The sequence below is a fragment of the Octopus bimaculoides genome, chromosome 2, assembly GCF_046866305.1.
Source record: "Octopus bimaculoides isolate indiv1 chromosome 2, ASM4686630v1, whole genome shotgun sequence".
In the NCBI taxonomy this organism is placed as follows: Eukaryota; Metazoa; Mollusca; class Cephalopoda; order Octopoda; family Octopodidae; genus Octopus; species Octopus bimaculoides.
In genome coordinates, this window is record NC_142929.1 from 178,065,506 (window position 1) to 178,085,532 (window position 20,027).

General features: G+C 36.8%; 1 protein-coding gene across 9 annotated transcripts in view; it reads right to left on the reverse strand.

The window, feature by feature from the left end:
• LOC106882686 (vitamin D3 receptor) overlaps positions 1–20,027 on the reverse strand; it is an 886,520-nt gene that overhangs the window by 679,277 nt on the left and 187,216 nt on the right. Inside the window, exon 3 of one of the 9 annotated variants that reach the window (XM_089348107.1) lies at positions 11,186–11,411. The exons of the other annotated variants lie outside the window; for them this stretch is intronic. The gene's annotated coding sequence lies outside the window, so the exon portion shown is untranslated. The remainder of the gene's footprint in view (positions 1–11,185; positions 11,412–20,027) is intronic. 9 annotated transcript variants of the gene reach the window in all.

The following is a 20,027-nucleotide window of genomic DNA, read 5'->3' on the forward strand; positions in this document are numbered from 1 at the left end:
GATATTCTTAAATGTTGGTAACAAAATTAAAGAATTCAGAGAAAAGATTGAAAGAAACCAGAACTGTAGAAAATATAAAATAAGCCCTAAAGCTTTCTACAGATTTGCAAAGCATCAATTTCAGTAGATGGTTTCATTCAGTACATTGTTCCAAAGAAAAAGTTCATTGATCTCATATTCCGAAAGGGCTAGTGTGATACTGATAGTAGAAGTGAGAAGTGTTTAAACAAATAAGTCAGATGAATTCGTTTACACTACTAAATTAGAAAGAGAAACGCCTACCGTCGATTATAGAGAGGCAGTGGGGAAAGTATATTATCAGTTATAAATGAAATTAAAGCCTCTTTACATCTTAAAATATGTAAAGAGGCTTTAGTAAAACCACTTAAGTTACATTTCCAAAGCTTCTACGAGGATAACTTCTCCAAAAGTTAAAACAAGGCATCCATGAACACGCACAATGCTAAAAAAATAGGGCTGCAGTTCTGATTTCACATATCTGCAAAGGTCCACAAAACGATTTATTAGAAGAAAAAGTATCACATTCTTAGAGGGAAGGGACTTGCTAAGTGTCATTCAACACGTGTTCCGTTCGGGAAGAAACTATCTCATGTGGCTAATAACAAGCTTACGTGTAGATGCCAAAGTAGTTGCTCAACCATTTAAATGTGGGTGTAATGTTTCTCAACTTTGTGAAGGTCTCGTTAAAGTTAATCACGAAATGATATGAAACAAATTGCAGAATATCAGCAGAGTTGAAAAACTAAAAAAAAATGGCTGCTTGACTTTTTAAGCGATAAAAGTCAGGTAATTACAGACGATAATGCTCTTTCAAAGGAAACATTAATTGCGGGTGACGTCTTTCAAACATACCCCTCATCTATGTAATCAATTATTCTTACTAGATATGCTAATAATACAAAAAATATCTAAGCCAGTCAAGAAAACCAATGATTTCATTAGCCTTTAAAAAGATTTAAATGCAAAATGCAAGCAAGCTCAAGATAAAATGCATTTTTAATACCGGAAAATTTGAAGCACTTTACGATCAGGACACACAAAATCAAGAGAGATTGCAATCTACTGACAAATGAGCGTATATAGTGGATTTTGTCACAAATCTAGCATATTCTATCTGTACTGTTAGTTTCCTTCTAAACACGATTCCTACAGTCTTTTATATTTTGGTTTCTTTAATCTGCCCCCTCCGTTTTACCTATGAAGGGACCCATCAACTCAGTCCATGCTATTATGTTAGGTTATTGTATCATTATTACAATACGGGTAGGAAATAGAGCGCGCTATTAAAATCCATGTGCACTTTCCAGTCATCAGAGCCATGTAACAATCTGGGTGTAGTCTTGCCTTTGTGAACCAGCCAAATCTCATTCCCAATGGCACATACAATAACAGTGACTTTTCAGCCACCGGTGTCGCACATAACTCGCAGGCTTATCAAAAATTAGATGTTATCAACAGAAGCTGTATTAACACCGAACGACACTCTTTACATCATGCTTAACGTGGGTGTATTATTAATACTGTGGTATTCGCCTTAAGATGACTTCTCAGGCATACGGTGCTGAGAGCACGCGCGCGCTGTTCGTATCTTAACAGGTTCAGCAAATTAGAATACTCAATATATATAAGAGCGAAGAATGTTTAATAAATACATTATCACATAAATTTGTTGACAGCAACATAGATTTAGTATTTATGGAAACATGTTTGATCAAGATGACTGACGCTACTTTCTCCTCCATTCTTCAGGTGTGACCGCAGTTATATCTCTATACTTCATGCTAACAACGGCCACCATGACGTATTATTAACGGTAACCTGAATAACTGACACGCTAAGTTTAGTCAAATTGCTTTCTTTTGGCAAATTCTTAGTCAAGTATCATCGCCCTGAAACATTTACTCTTGACTTTATGAGGGTAGAGGCTTATATTCGGAGAATCGTAATACCTAACTGGTATCCGGAGTTTTAGATATGTAATATTTAACGGTTTCTAGTTTGATATGGTTGCAATTAACTATATCCATTTCTCTACAAATATTTAAGTCTTCTGATGAAATGTCATTTATTATATCTGTGGAAGCAAATTTAAAGAAACGAGATTTTGAATAAGCAATTTTCTCCTCTTACTTATTTTACGATATGGATATTATAGCTAATAAACCTGTCTTGGGAAAATATGTATGTATCCTGAACTCCCTTCCCAGGTGCATCTTTTTGGAACATAAAAGATCATATGTAGTTTTAATTAAATCATTATATGTTCCGTTATTAGACACTGCAAACGCACACACACGCGCGTGCGTACGTGTGTGTGTGTGCGCGCGTGTAATGTATATACGTGTTTGTGTATTTCAAATCTCGTCTAAATACACCGAATAAACTCAACGTTATATAATATCCGGGTTTGAAGCGAATATCTATTATTGAAATCATGCACTCAAAAACAACTTAAGGAGTCTTTCTGGTGTGCCATTAAACACAAACAGGAATTTTAAAACACTTCCACCTAGAGTTCTGGAAATATTCTTGAAGAAAAGGTGGTGGGGCCAAAAAAAAAAAAAAAAAAAAATGAAAGCATACTTTTGAGTTGCGCATTATCTTGGGCAAATGTCTTCTACCATAGCTCTAGACCGACCAATGCTGTGTGAGTGAATTTGCTCGGCAGAGACTGTGCGGAAGCCGGTCTGATAAGGATGAATGTGCTTATTCCCCTACCGCTGAAACCTTCATTTTTTGAAAGTTACCATAACTTAGCTGTTTGGAAAAAAGAAACTGATAGAATTTGTTCGAAACTTAGAAGTTCTGGGGGTCGATTTGTTTGACTAAACGTTTCAAGGCGGTGCTTCAGCATGGCCGCAGTCCATATGCCTGAAACAAGTAAAAGATGATATAATCAAGGGATGTAACCATATATTAATTAAAGGGGGTTGTGCCCCTTATGAATCGGATCCTGTTAAATCCTCAAATTGAAATTAAACTATTTAAAAAACATTTTGAAATTATAGCTCGGAAAGAAAATAATGCATGTTGTTAGTGTGATAGGAAGATTATATAATTTTAATAAGATTATGAGGTTGGATAAATGCAGTAAAAATGTGTGTACAGATACTGCTTCTTTGTATACATACACCTCCCACTCACATCGAGGCACACACACACACACACACACACACACACACACACACACACACACACACACACACACACACACACACACACTAATTCAAAGCATCTTTGTCCATTTCCGTAAAATGAATTTATCTTCATGTCGGTATTTTTCGAATGTCGTGGATTTAGTGTGGTTGAAGTTATAATTTAAGGTATTTTTTTCTTCTATGCATAGACCACATGCATTCCTGCCATTTTCATAATATTTTAATATAATTTGACGCGTTTAGCTCCAATGACGAGATGTAGAGTTTTCCTACATTCCACTTTTCAATGTTGTTTTTTTTTGCATGCAGAAGTATGATTTGAAAATCTTTCATGAATTTTTATTTGATCATATGAATATCAAGTATTCTAAGTGATATGAAGTTTTAGCATTGTTGAATTAACTTCAGCTTCATATGTATTGGTCTCTGTTTTGCATGACCAATTCAGCTAACATTTGTTTGTGTGCCTACATAAAAAATCGGCCTAAGTAAGAATCGCAGAATTATAGGATATAATTCTTCAGAAGCTTTAGTTGATAAACGCTTATCCAATGTCTGTAGATGTAGAAAATTATCCAGTTGGCACAATAAGTTGCAGATGCACCATCATAAAGAATATTATATCCTATACTTTTCCCCCTTAAAACTAGGGTCAAGTGTGCATGTATAAGCCACCATATATGAAGCAGACGTACCCCCACCAAAATACTCAAGTATATTACTCATACGCTACATAGGCAGGATCGACTGAATGTTTAAATAGAGGTATTACAATCATTATTTCTCTTTTTCACGCATAAAAAAGAAAAATATGACGAAATTATCCAATTATCTCTGGTAATTAACTTAAACGCCTCCAATTACAACATCAAAACGAAGATAAATGACTGATTGCGTCCTTACAAGAACGGTAATAAAAAATGTGATCTCTGGCGACTGATTTGGGAAAAAGGATATTTAATACAGAAGTTAGCGTGTGGTTATATTAAAGTTATTATCTAAGTACATGTAATGTGTGGACACAGCTAGAATTGTTGTCCTTGGTGACTAGTTTATTTCAGTGTTTTACTGTTTGCGTTTTTTAACACGTTGAGTACAAATACTTGCTAGTTTACTGCTTTTCTTTGGTTTATTTTCTCTTATTTACTTGATACTGGGTTTTATTTCAGTTGTGTGTCGTTTAGAACTTATATTTGAGGTTGTCTCGGTAACTTTTTATATATATCCTGTTAGTTATTTTTGTTATTGTTGCAGATATTTATTGCTTTAAAGGATGCCAGAACAAAACCTGCAATAACAATATTTTATTGACTCTATGTGCAGACATATCTATTGGTGATTGTGGTAGATTTGAAATCAGTCAATTATGATTCTGTCTCTCAGTAGAAGGGGCTTTACCAAACTTGTTTTGAAGTTTATAAATGTAATTTTACCTTGTTCACGAATACGTTGCAATGCTGATGAACAAGTGCGCAAAGGAGCGTTACGGAATCGTTTGGTGATGTTGCTATTTTTGTATATATCTAGGACTTCATCGTTTAATATGAAATTTTAGTTTTGAAAGACTACAATATGAGGAGTTAGAGATTTGGTTGCTATTTCAGTAGGTCACATGACCACGTAGAGGCTGCTCTGTTGGTTTTATTGATTTTTTTTTGTGGTTGTGATGGCTTGTTTTAGGAAGCAGAAAGAAATGTGCAGAACGGAATTATTGAAGTTACCTCGGTGAAATATATTGGTGGTTTTTGTGTTTCCTTTTGCAGAGATTTTATGCCAGGATATGTTGAATGTACTGAGATCTTCTCTAATAACAATACTTCATGGCGTGTTAAAGTGCTGGTATTGTTGAGCCTCGGGTGAACAGATTAAAATCAAAGACGCGTTGATTCTTAAGTCGCAGGGTCCTGAATTAGAGTTGTAGCTTTGTTTTTTTTTTCGTGTAGTTGCAATGTGAATGTTATATATCGTATTGTTTCAGCTGTTTTGTGAATGAGTGCTTTGGGTAAAAGATAATATTTGGAGTTTTGAATGCCAGTTGTTTTAGTTGCTGTTGTTGTATAGCCCTAGGTCAGCCCTGACCAACATATTTACGAATAAGAAGTATTCCAATCATTACCAATCGGTATTCATTTCTGGAAACGGGTTTCTAGATCTATTCTTGTTTAAGACGACTCATATAATAGAAGGGGAAATTGGGACTACTACTGCTCCCAGCAGGTTGACCAACCATATAAGACCTTCATTGGTAGCCTGATACTTCCATCGCTGTTGTAATATGATATGCTATCCATAAATGTGAAAAAATATCCTAGAGATACAATCTAAAACTAAGCTAGTTTGAGGAAGATAATGGCGGTATTTCCTGTTATCTGTATTATATTTTGCCCTGGTTCAAAGTTTGTTTTCGGAAATTTCGGTGTCTATTTTGGAAGTTATATCTTTTCGATCGAGAAAATATAGTTGCATCATACAGTTATAGACGGTAAGTGAAAATATTGATGATCGCGATGATCGTATAATGATAATGGTAGTACTTTTACTCAATATTGATAATTTTGCCGCCAATTTGTGCATTCCCTCCTCCCACAGTTTCTCAAATAGTCAGGAGACTTCGGCCTTTATTCCCTTGAAACTACTTCGTTATTCACCCTTCTCTCCCCCATCTAGACCTGTCTTTCCTTTCCTTTTTCCTCTCTGCTTTACTTCATTTCTTTTACACTGCTACCACCCTCCCTGCCTTCCACCCATTCCGTTTCTCTTTCCTGTTTTTCTTTTCTTTTATCCTTTCTCTCTCTTTCCATCGCAACCTAATAAACATTATGCAAAGTATTTTTGCATTTTGTTTCCCCATTAGTCTTTGTGTTATATATAAAGTTGTTGTTCGCTGTTTATATGTTGTTATTCCTGTTAAAGAGGTTATTTTTGAAACTGCTAGTTCAGTTCTCAAAATTCCTAAAATCTTATATATATGTATGTGTGTGTATGTATATATATATATATATATATATATATATATATATATATATATATATATATATATATATATATATATATATATATATATACATACACAAATATATATATACATACACAAATATATATATACATACACACAATATATATATACACGGACACACACAATATATGTATATATATATATATATATATATATATATATATATATATATATATATATATATATATATATATATATACATATATGTGCGCGCACACAATATATGCACGCAGGCACAATATGCATACACGCATACACATGCGCGCACACACACACATATATATATATGCATATACACATGCACATATACTCACACACACACGCACGTATACACGCACGCACACGCACGCACACACACACACACACACACACATATATATATATATATATAGAGAGAGAGAGAGAGAGAGAGAGAGAAGGGGAGAGAGAGAGAGAGAGAGAAGGGAGAGAGAGACAGGGAGAGAGAGAAAGTGAGAAGGAGCTCTGAAGGAAAAGTAATCAAAATATCTCAATGTATCGGTACCTGACATAATTTCTGGGATTTCTTTTTTTTTGTCTCACCATTACTCTTCTTTTCATACGTACAATTTTCCTTTTTGTTTTACTCATCGTTGTTTTACTGTCTGCCTTTCTCTCTCTCTTTCTCTTTCTCTCTCTTTCTCTCTCTCTCTCTCTTTCTTTCTCTCTCTTTCTCTCTGTCTCTCTCTCTCTCTCTCTCTCTCTCTCTCTCTCTCTCTCTCTCTCTCTCTCTCTGAGTCCTTCAGTGTTCCTTTCCAGTATTCGTTTATAACTGTTTCTATCTCGTTTCCATCTCTCTTTTCCCTCCTCTCTCTTTTTTCTGTTCTTCTCTAACCTTTCTTTCTCTTCTCTCCAATTCTCTGCTTGATTATCATTGTCTCTCTCTCTCATTTTTGCCTCACACCGTTTCTTTCTCTTGATTATCACCGATTAACTCTCCGTAATTCTCCTATTCTTTTTCCTTTTCTAGTCTCTTTCTCTGAATGTCCATCCCGTTATTTCTCTACACACTGTTTTCCGCCATTTTCTCCTATCCTATCCTTCTGTTATCTATCTATCTATCTATCTATCTATCTATCTATCTATCTATCTATCTATCTATCTATCTATCTATCTATCTCATCCATGGAGGTGCAATGGCCCAGTGGTTAGGGCAGCGGACTCGCGGTCATAGGATCGCGGTTTCGATTACCAGACCGGGCGCTGTGAGTGTTTATTGAGCGAAAACACCTAAAAGCTCCACGAGGCTCCGGCAGGGGATGGTGGCGAACCCTGCTGTACTCTTTCACCACAACTTTCTCTCACTCTTACTTCCTGTTTCTGTTGTACCTGTAATTCAAAGGGTCAGCCTTGTCACACTGTGTCACGCTGAATATCCCCGAGAACTACGTTAAGGGTACACGTGTCTGTGGAGTGCTCGGCCACTTGCACGTTAATTTCACGAGCAGGCTGTTCCGTTGATCGGATCAATTGGAACCCTCGACGTCGTAAGCGACGGAGTGCCAACAACAACAACAACATCTACCTCATCTAATCTTCTACCCATTCTCTCTCACTCTCATCTCAATTTTCTGGTATTCCTTTACATTATTTTATATTGTAGTTCCGATCGCTCTCTTTCTCATTCATTTCTCTTGTTTTTCGGGTCCTTTGTATATTTTCATGCACTCTCACAGCTTTATGATCGACATGCTTGAATACACACACGTACAAACTTTTACGCACAGTTTCTCTCTCTTTGACATACACTTTCATGCTCTCACACACATCATGCGTATGTATCGGTGAAACTCAGAGTAGCAAGAGGTTGACTTGACCAAAATAAAATATTAATCTCTACTGTGTTAGTAACACTCTTTTCTCTGACAGTCAATACTAAACGTTTATGAGAAAAGACGGAATGGCTCCGATTGAAATGCTGATCAAATGACACAGATTCAACATAGGGAAGCGTAATGACAATTTCAACAAGAATATTTCCGTTGCACTGTCTTTTTATCAGTTAATTTTGAAAATATCGACAATGTTAATAAAATATCATTGGCATTATTAAGCTGGTGCTCGAACCATTATTTAATATGAAACTTTGATGGAATGTCAATTTAGATCACGAATCTCTGCGGTTTTGTTTGCACTGTATGATTTTGTCCAAATTTTCTACGCCGAGCTAATTTTACATGCTAATTACGAAAATTCCATTCTTTTTTTTTGCTACAAATTAATAATAAATACGGCAAATAATTTATATTTTGAAAACTTAGCCAATAGGAAGACTCCATAATCAAGATGCCGGAAGTCGCGTTTGTTTGTCTCTATAACAACAGTACTCACTTGTCTGCTTTTCGTTTTTAGGTGTTTGAACCAGTGCAGACCGTAGGACTAGGGTTAAAACAAGGATTAAGGCCAGAGTTAGGGTGCAAGTATGACTTGCGACCTTTTGCAAAACACTGAGTGCGTAGCAGAATTTCGTTGTGATTTACTTGAATTCTTTCTTTCATTTTGGACATTTCACTACATTTTAGCTTCCATATTTAAAAGCAATAGCATTTTCATTTTATCTCATTAATATTTTACATGCTTAAAAGGGTTTTCATAATAGTTTTCTTTCATCAAATTTATATATATATATATATATATATATATATATATATATATATATATATCTGACATAACGTCTTTCAAAGTTTCGTAAAGATTTTACTTTCTTATCATTAAGATATGAAAATTGTTACATTCGTTATGCTGAGACTCCTGATTGGCTAAAATTTCCAATTTTAAAATGTTTATAACTTTTTTTTTTATTATTGATTTGCGTGAAAATGAATGATTTTCGTCATTAACATGTAAAACAACATCAGTATGGGAAATTTGAACACAATCAGCCTGTGTGAAAGAAACTGCAAAGAGCCCAGGTCACTTTAGGCCAGAAAGTTTGATTCATAGAATCAGAGTTGGTCTCAGGAGGGTTTGTGCCAAAAAGGTTGAGACACTGTCTAATGTTAGACAAAAGAAATTTGAAATCAACGTTCCTGTACGACACATACTTTAATGTTTGCGTGCGTGCGTGCGTGCGTGCGTGTGTGTGTGTGTGTGTGTGTGTGTGTGTGTGTGTGTGTGTGTGTGTGTGTGTGTGTGTGTGTTTATGTGTAATAGAGGTCCAAAGAAAAAGAATCACCTTAGTAAGAAATTTGATCATCATTCACATAGACTGATATCCCGTTTATCCTATGTTGCAACCAAAACACAGTTCACTGCAATCGATACACGTGCGTTAAAGTGTCGAGTACGATGACTATAGAAGAGCATGGATTTTAAATTAAAAGCAAGACCACAGAAGACATTAAATATATTTCTACCACTTATGATCACACCATTGCACTATCACAACTACGTCATTGGGAAGAAACAGTTTTCGACACGAAGGAAATACAATTGTTTAGTTTAAACAATAACATCAACTCTTAAACAAGACTCTACCCCACATACCGAGCCGCTACAACATGGTAACAAACAAAACACATACAGACTTTACAAAAAACCAAGTTGCATTATTTCCACTAGGAAACAAGATCGAAGTTTGTTGATTACAACACTGCCGCAACCACCAACATAAACGTTGCTATAAATGGATCGGACGAAATAACTGCAGGCACAACCATTAAACTTATCATATAAGGCAATATAAAACATGCAAGCTCAGTTGTAAATTCGAAATTGCTTGCTTGTTAGAACATAAGACACATTTCAAGACCATACGTAACAAATAAGAGTGAAACAGATAAGGAAAATAAACTAAAAAAATGCAAAAAAAAAATATATATATAAATAAAATAACATACAAACAATTTTTGTGGCATACCCAAGCAGTAAAATATTATATGATTGGCATCAGCAACCCCGGTAACAGTAACGTTACAAGCCATTTCACATACATATATAAAAAAAAAAGAACTTTTAATATTCACATTCCATCGATAAGCAATTGACCTTCATAAATATTTTTCCAAAGTCAACTATCAAAAATCAGACAAAGAAGAGAGGCATATTCAAAGCAAGATACATACTTTCCGTCTAAACAACTTCTTTATAACAAACACCATTGAAGCTATTGGGAGCACCAGAACTCAAAGACCGTAGAGCTTGACAATAAGGTTTGAAGCAATTATTACATTTATCAGCATTTATCAAAACAGCCATCTCCTCAGAATAAGGAAGCTAGGAATAAAACTCCAGTTCTAAAACTCAATAAAAGGTCACAACATCAAAAAATCCTAGAAAGTCTCCTTTGACAGTACTATCACAGAAACACTTCTCTCCAACTCAGATCATTGCACTCAAGTAATATGGCAGCTTCTTCCTAACTTCCATCGACATAAACAAAGCTTATCTATTCCATCTCTGCTATCTACTTATGCACAAAATATTTAACACCGCCATGAAACAACACAAAATTCTGAATAGCTGAATATTTCTAAGATCACAAGATAATGTAAAGTACCAAAACAATAGGCCCAGCGTTTTCTTTTTCCCTAAGATTCTCCGTAATAGACTGCAAAGAACATAAAACTGTTCTTCGCATCATGAGAAAATGCATGCAAGACAAAACTATACTCGCCTATGATACAAAACAAAAGTAAAAAAAAAAATGAGATGCAAGTTGAAGATGGAAAGGGCACAGTTGCTTAACGCGGCACACTCTCGCAATTCTCGTTATCATCTGCGTTTTCATCCAACTCCCACCTTCCGGTACAATTAATAACCCTATCTCGAAACAAGCTATCTCCTTAACTCGGTGCACACATATATAATACACGCGCCCGTACACACATGAAGTAGCAGCCGCATTACTAAATTAATCGGCTAAATCCCTGTACCAGGATATAGGCCACTAATAATAAGTGGAAAGGAGATTCTGGTCGCATCCACCTTATCTTTTAGTGCGGCTGTTTTGGATAGTGAAGAATGTACTTACGTCTATACTGCATCCAATAACTCATAACTATTACATATAGAATGAAGAATATGAATCTAGGATGGATGGAAGTACAGAAAGATAAATCTTTGGCGAGGCGTTGTCGTTTACTTTCCTTCTTGAAGGTCATAGACCTGTTTGATGATGGCTGGATTGATAAACAGATTAATGATGACATCAACGACGACCATCCCACTACCACCAATGTCAACACAGCGTTCACGAACTGATAAAAAAAAAAAAACTTTTCTCATTACCATTGCCACATGTTCATTAACATCTTTAACAATAACACCAAGAACAGTCATAACAAAACTCTCACTTCCATTATCTGTCTTACAAGCATCAGCATCATCACCATCATCAATCTTATACCATCGCCAACTTTACTACCACCATTACCATCACTACACTCCTACTACCTGCTCTTCATCATCATCGTCATCATTATCATTTGTGCCAAAATTTTCATCCTTCTTATAATCATTATAACCGCCACCCCCATCGTTGTGGTCATTATCACTGTCCACCTTCACATGTTTACCATTATATTGGTTGTCCTTGACACTATGACCATTATAATCGCGATCATCATTATCATTACCTCTGCCCCTAATTATAATCAGCATCATCGCCCAAAAGTGTCCAGCAGCAGTACATCCATATATGTGATTGCATGCTGCCCAAGTGTGCATGTAAGACGTAACATGACACCTCTTACAACATTCAGATTTTAGACAGCGGAGATTTACCCTTTCTGGATTTTAGCTTGGCACGAAAAGGTTGAGAGCATTGGAATAATATTGAATGCCATGTCACTTGACCCAGCGTTTCCGCGTAAGTATGTGTACATACCCATAATACACATCCTTGTCTTAATAAACTACACAAAACGCATACATACGCACACGTACATACATTATCAAAGACTATAACAATAGTAACATATACATGTGAAATGAACGAAAATCAATTAAGGTATACGTATCAAAATGAAATAATCAATGCAGATATTTTCCTTCACCCAGAATACTATTATATTTCTTATTTCTTAATTGCCCACAAGGGGCTAAACATAGAGAGGACAAACAAGGACAGACAAAAGGATTAAGTCGATTACATCGACTCCAGTGCGTAACTGGTACTTAATTTATCGACCCCGAAAGGATGAAAGGCAAATTCGACCTCGGCGGAATTTGAGCTCAGAACGTAGCGGCAGACGAAATACCGCTAAGCCTTCCGCCCAGCGTGCTAACGTTTCTGCCAGCTGACCGCCTTCCAGAATACTATTATATTTCTATGAGATAAAATTATGTAAAAAGGATACACTTGTTTTCACTTCATCAGTTAGACCACAGATAGTGAGATAGTGAAAGAAAATAAATTCTACAGTAGATTATTAGTTGTGAGGTGATATTTAACGCATGCAAGCACCCAATCAACAAAAAGTGAAAATAAAACAAACAATATTTGGTGATTGTAAGAAGTACTGCTGATTATAATTTGGTCATTTCGAAACAGTAGTTAAAAATCATCAATGAGAAACTTCGATATTAAAAGTAAGTAGTTGAAAGTAAGATTAATAAGAAATTCATTCAAAATCATCAAAAATTTAGAGAGATATGGAACGATCATTAATAATCATAGTGAGCATTATCTTAGGATTCTACTGATTCATTCTGGTGAAAAATCTATGGTAAGAAAACGTTTCTATCAGCAGTGTGGTTCAGAATGAATCCGATGTATCGCACTTGCATTACGCTAAAAGTATACAGTATCAATTGGGATACACTTGTGACTGTGATATAAAAACTTTAAAATAATAAAAGAACAAAGGAGAACTTGACCCTTGGATAACTTTTATGTAAATATGCTAAAACATCTAACCTGTCTATTGGGATGTCTTAATGACTTCTCTAACTTTCAATGGAGACATAATATTTACAAAACATGCTGGCATTGATGGGAATAAATTTGATTCCATATATACGAAATTGAAATGACAAAGGAGTAAACAAATCTCTTAGGAACCTCACTAGCTTATTGCTCTTACTGCTATAAGATACAGTGGATTCATAGTTGAGTGCCTGAGTATCACCTTATATCTTCATCGAAGCCTCAAACACGAAGTGGTTCGAGGCTCCGATGACGCTATAAGGTGATGCTCAGGCACTCCACTATGAATCTACTGCATCTTATAGAAGAAACAGCTGTAAGCTAATGAAGTTCATAAGATAATCGTTTACTTCGTTGTCAGCTTAATTTCTTATTACCTCTCTGTACTCGGCTAACGTTTCGTTCTGAGGCATATAAATACTGAGTTCTAAACCAGGTTGTTCTTATCGCAGATAAGCCGCTTACATAGCAAAAAGTCATTGACCGTTTGCACATCAAAATTTAATGTATAAGACGTATACATGCTGTCTGAACCTATCCCTTCAGGATCACCGTGATAGTAAAAATATCGCCACAAAATAATAAATAAATAAATAAATAAATAAAATTAAACGTACTTTGGGGCAGCGCTGAGTAACAATAGCATGGGGTTATAGGAGTTACTTGTTACAGTACGGTTGGATTACAAGAATGCATTAGACTTTGTTCCTTACTCGTGTGTGATAAAGAAATCTGGAGCTTTATGACTTGATGAAGTACCAGAGAATGCCTAATCAGAGCCATGGACAATCTAGTTTCCTCTTGAATCATAATCTCAATACAGAAAGCGATCAGCTTATCCTTTATAGGATACTGTATTTCTGAAATGTTTAAAGAAGGCAGTCTTTGTGATATAGTCTATAGTTTAAGTGAAACTTTTGTCATTTTTATTCAGGAAATCTAAATGGCTTAGACGCAAATACCAACCTTACATGTAGCTTCTTTGTGGACGACATGAAAGAATATCTGAAGTATATAAATGACGTGCATTTCATGTCGTTCGTATATTTCTTACATATTAAAGTTTTATCACCCTAAATTTAACTTATGGAGCAATCAATGTGATTCCTGCTTCGAAATGCATTTCTGATGTACTTCGTAAATATTGCATGCACATACATACACACTTGGGTGCTGGTGTGCATGCGCACTTAAATATAAAATAAATACGGTTGGTATACAAGCGGGACAAAAGCTACTCAATACATGTAGAAGAGGTTGAATGTGTTTTTGAATAATTTGAAACTGGTGGTCCGTTTCTTCTCTACTCCGAGTTTCTTGATTCTATGCATGTGGATAATTGCTAAAATGAAATCGTAGACGCGAGCAATTCCTAAATCTTATAGACTGCATTATAGCTTTCATCACCCCCCCCCCCCACACACAAAGAGTTCCATGCAAATAAACATATGTATATGCTTATATTTGTAGATGATTATAATTTTTTTTACCGCCAGTAATATACCTGTTTATTTATTCTGAAATCAAGACACATGCTGATAAATAGGTACACATAATTTTATATATATATATATATATATATATATATATATATATATATATATATATATATATATATATATGTGTGTGTGTGTGTGTGTGTGTGTGTGTGTACGAGAGTGTAAAACATAAGGCCATCCTACTTTATTAATGAACCACCTGGTCTTTGTTTATGTTGTAGATTTAGGCGATTGACTTCTAATTTTTGTTCACACCGGAAGAAGAGAAAAAAATGGAATAATGCAAGAAAGGAGTAGTTGTAACAGCATTGAATTTTGGCCTGTTTTTTTTTTATTGAAACTTACTATCTTCTTACAAGGGCATAAAATAAAATATACATAAATGATGAAAGGTCCTTTCACGATTCCAGCCATTATTAACCAAATTATCTTCATTATACCACAAAAATCAAGTAAACAAACACTAATAATTTTAATCGCTACACTACACGACCTACAATATTGTGAATCTACGAAAGAATTTCTACTGATTATAAAAAAACGTTAACAAATCTTTCACAGAAGCCTCTCTACTGTTTCGAAGATAGATAAATCGGATAATTTAGTCCCTGGTATACTAAAAGTCTTATTGGTCACAGCTGGAAAGACATTGATCATATGTATACACAACTAGGATTGTTATAAACAACACCAACGTTAACTGCTGGGCACATCTGGGTGGTTGTCTCTCTACTTGAGTACCATAGTTCTGAGTAATGAGAGCGAAACTAGGGCTACACCGTGAATGGTTTAACATCAGTACAACAACAGTCTGAAATCACCTCTACAGTGCCACCAACACAACAGTCAATCGTTATCATCACGAACACGTCAACAACTACAATTGCACTCTTATATAACTAATAATAGCAGAAACAACGCATCAGCAACATGCAATCACAACCACTACTACTAAATACCACTATCATCGTCACGGAAGACGATAACCTCAAGTCAACAAAGGAACATTTAAATTATCACCTTATCTACCAGAAGAGCGAACAAATTACTTTTAAATTACACCCTGGCGCTTCGCAAAAGAGAGGATTCAGAATACAGAAATCCTTGGTGTTTTGTTTGAATAAAAGGCGGGATGTTCGTGATTGGAATTCTCTTCAACAAAAGTTCTTCTTGATCACGCTGGCCTGGGGCTCATTAAAAACGACATAAGTAGTCTTACTTCAACAATTCTTTTAATAGATTAGGTTGACAAATTTAGATTTCATCTACTTCATTCACTGCACATAATTATGCCTAAGTCGGAACCTAAAAATTTGGTCCCTTAATTCCTCTGTTTCTTTTTGCTGGTCTTGTTTAATTTATATTTTCCTATTATTGTAGTTATTATTGTCTTCATTAGTGATGATGATGCTATTGATGATTGTTTTTGCCTTTTTCTTCTTCCCGCTCTCACCATACTTCTGTCATTAGTTATAAGGTATGTAGGACTGCATTATTCAGCGTGTCTTTAAGATGGTATGGTATAAATTGAGGTACATTTTGCTGCTATTTCTTGCTGGACAAGTGCTGCGTAGAAGTCATCTCTTTAACAAGAAAAGAACATAATGTAGTTCTAGATACACAATGTGTGAACAAAGTTGAAAATGCCACAGCTAAAGTGTCGTTGATTATATGACTACTCGACCAGGACAAGGTAACATGGAGCTAAACAAAGTTGATTTTATAACGAGCATTATCTTTACAAGTCAGAAACATCTCGTTCACCATTATTATCATAATCAAAACTCCCGACGATTAGGTTGCGGGGTTTAACATCTGGAATGTCATTTCTCTCAGGTTGTCAACTGTCGAGAAATGCTGACAGAAAAACGCTAAGCAATTTATTCTAAAGAGGGTTAGCAATGGGCATGAGTGCTGAAGTCCTATGGATGTTGATAATCAATTCAATAGTGACTAGTCGGAATGTATTACCAGTGATATTGGTGGTTTCGAAAAATTTCGGCTCGCACGGTCGTGCCTTGAACCGGGTCTGTTTGTGAGTCTTGGAGAGCGACAAAATTATTTTTACGCCCTCTCAATAAAGGTGTAGTGATTGTAAATGAAGAAACAGAAGAAGGAGGATGGAAAGGAAGGACACTGGAACTAATCATTCAAGCGGAGTCGGGTCATCTCGAGAACTTGGCAGAGACGGTGACGTTGGGGGAAATTGTGCTGAGGGTGTGGGTAGAGGGCAGAGTACCACGTTGTTTTAAATGTGGCCAAAAGGGCCACATTAGAGCATACTGCTCACTACAGAGGACAATGGCTGAAGATACAGTCATGGAGACAGAAGAGAATAGAGAGGAAGAAAAGACAGACGGAGAAAAGGAGAAAAAGAGGAAGACTGGAAAGTTTCAGAGAGCAGAAGGAGAAAAAGGAAAAAAAGAAAAAAAAAACACTGAGTATGATGTGGTACCCCAGTCCAACTCCATCCCACCCAAGACCACTCAGACCCACCCTCCCCATACAGACACCAAACTCACCCACTCCATTTCCCCACAAGAAAAAAAAGTAAAAGAAAGAACAGACACCACAAAATTTAGATGACCCCCCCACCCGGTGAAAAAGGTTATGAATGCATGGAGGAGAGAACGATATCATTAAGTGATGGAGAAAGAGGAAAAAGGTTTGAACTGAAAGGAAAAAAGAACCTAGGACTCAGAGGCAGCGAGTGGTGTTACTCAGTGTGGGGTGAGTAGCACACTCTTCATAATATCATTTTCAGATATCATTCATGTTATCGTATTTTAGATTTGTTATTCACGTGCATTTTCATGTATCATTCATTATATCATATTTTATTTTTATACTTTTATTTGTTATATGTCGCCACATGTGTTGGAGTGTCCCCTCTGTGTAATGCCTTTTTGGCAAAAATATTGAAATAAAGAAGCTTGCTTCCCGTGTGCACGTGTTTAGTTGGCTTCTTGCAAGAAACCAGGGAAGACGTGAGTCTGTGGGCTCCGTCTTTTGAAGGAAAGAGGAAAACTGTCGAGGTAGGTGACTTTGTTCGTTTGAACTGGGCATAATTTATTGTTTGTCTATTTTTTTCAGTAAATTCTGCCCAGCTCTGGGGCAATTTCACCTACTCTTGGTGTTTTTTTTTTGGTGCTTGTGTTCGCAAGGAAAAGTTGTTATTGGGGGTGGGGGGGTGGGGTATCCTCGCCTGAAAAAAAGAGAAAGTTAAACTTTTATTTTTGTGCTTGTTCTGGTCGCGGTGTTCTGGCTTCATTTTTTTTTTTTACCAAAAAGACCTGGAGTACATTGTGGCCTGGAGAAGTTTTTTTCACTCTAAGTGAATAATTGTGGAAGTTCCTGTGTGTTCCAATCGTGCGGTTCCAGGTTGAAACAGTAGGCCCGGATTACCTAGTGGCTGAAGGAATTGTTCGCTGTGCTTTTTTGAACTGTTTTTCCTTCTGACTTTTTTTCTTGAACTGTTTCTTGCTTTTTTATTGTGACTTCTTCTTTCTTTGAATTTTTGAACTGTTTTCTGTTATTTGTTTTTTTTTTCTTTTTGAACTGTCAAAAAAAAACATGGCGAAGAATCAGAGCGCTGCTATGGCGTGGGAGGTTGTCCCACCCAAGGAGTAGTTGAAAGACTTAGAAAAAAGAACGGTGGTGCTGAGGACCTATTCTAAGGTCGCTCGGCACCATCGTTCAATTCAGCAAAAATTGCATTGAAAAAGAATTGGCAGAATACCTGCCAACTGTAAAATTTATTTCCCAGGGGTACAAATTTGCAACAGTATGGTTGCTATTTGGTACCTCCGAGGAAGCCTGTACCTTCGCGGGGAAACCCCCGGAGGGAAAAGGAAATTGTGTTCCTCCCCACTTATTGTAGGAGAAAAATAATAAGAACCTGGGTGTGCGGGCTACCCCCGGGCATAGAGGTCGGATGGATTGAAGATACCATCCGGTGAGACCTGGGGGATATCAGCCCCAGGTTGCTCAATGTAACCATGGCTACCGCGGTCAACTGGGAAGGGTCGAAGGCAACTTTGACCCTGTGGACTCCAGTGGCCGCGGGGAAAATGACTTTCCCGGAATTTTTGACAATGGCAGGCTCCAGGTATCCAGTGATACTGGAGGGTCGCCCCCAAGTGTCAGTTGTGCCTGGAGTCGGGCCATGTCAAAAAGGATTGTCCAAGGGGTTGTGGTAAGGCCCCGGAGCAGGGAAAGGAGCGCTCCGCCCTCTCATTGCAGAGAGAGGCGGAAGAGGTTGTTGAGGAATTAAAATCAACAAATAGGAAAAGGAAGGTGAGCAACGATAGTTGCTCACCAGAAGATGATGTGCAGGATGCGGGAGAGAAGAGGGACCCCTCGAGTGTGCCGGTGGAGGCCCCGACTCCCGCAACCGGGAAAAGAAGAAACAAAAAGAGAAATCGAAGACGGAGAGAGAGACTCTGTCAGTGGGAACTGTGCCACTTACAGAGCAGGTTGAGGTCCCTCCCAGTGTCATAGGGGATGATTTGGTCATTTCCTACCTCAAAGAGGGACCTGCAGAAAGTTTTTTGGACCGTCTGCTAAGCCGAGAGCGGTATGACTCGGTTTGTGCAGACAGTCCATGTTGGCCTCCACAGATGATGGCAGAGGTCGTTTCTACAAAAGAACTTGAAGAAATTAAGAAGACCTGTAATCGGGAGGACTTTGTTTCCTTCCGTCCGGGCCTACCAGTGCAGGCCTTTCTGCAAGCTGCAGGAATCTTGCTTGGGGGTCCGGATAAGGAAGATTGAACTGTTGAATTTTGTAGAATTTAATGAGCTAACAGCATTGATTCGTTAGCATTTTTCAAGACAACGTTGCAACAAACGCAGTAGCAGGTGTCAGAATTTTTAACATCTTGCCGTAACCAATCTCTAAGCTCAGCATCTTCCAACCACGACTTCTTGAAATTTTGGGTGTATTACTTCCTCTCTTTTTGAACGCACTATTGTCTGCCATTACTTCGCAAATAGTTACAAAACAAAAACACTCACTCAAAATGTTGTTAAACAAATCTGAAATCGCAAGTAACAATCGGAGCGTACACCATCAACACAGTCAAGCTGTCAATTGGTGGTGTCAGAGTTTCAGACAAATGCACAAGCGGCCACCAACGCAACTTGTAGTCGCTCGGTATGATACAAATATAAACAAATCATAAACGCGTACGATTGGTAATTATGTCACATACAATATTTGTATCGATAAATTCATTACGTGAGATGATTATGGATGATATATAGAAAGTTTACAAAGTATTAGATGTTAATGATTTTTGCAGAGTATGTCTTCTTACTGAAGAGTGTGTGACTCAAAGATGAAGTTCCAAACAACATGATTTAGTTTCGTTACATTTACAGTTATAAATCAACCACATCAGATCGATGAAAGTCAACATATAATTTTAACGGTATGCATTTGTTGAC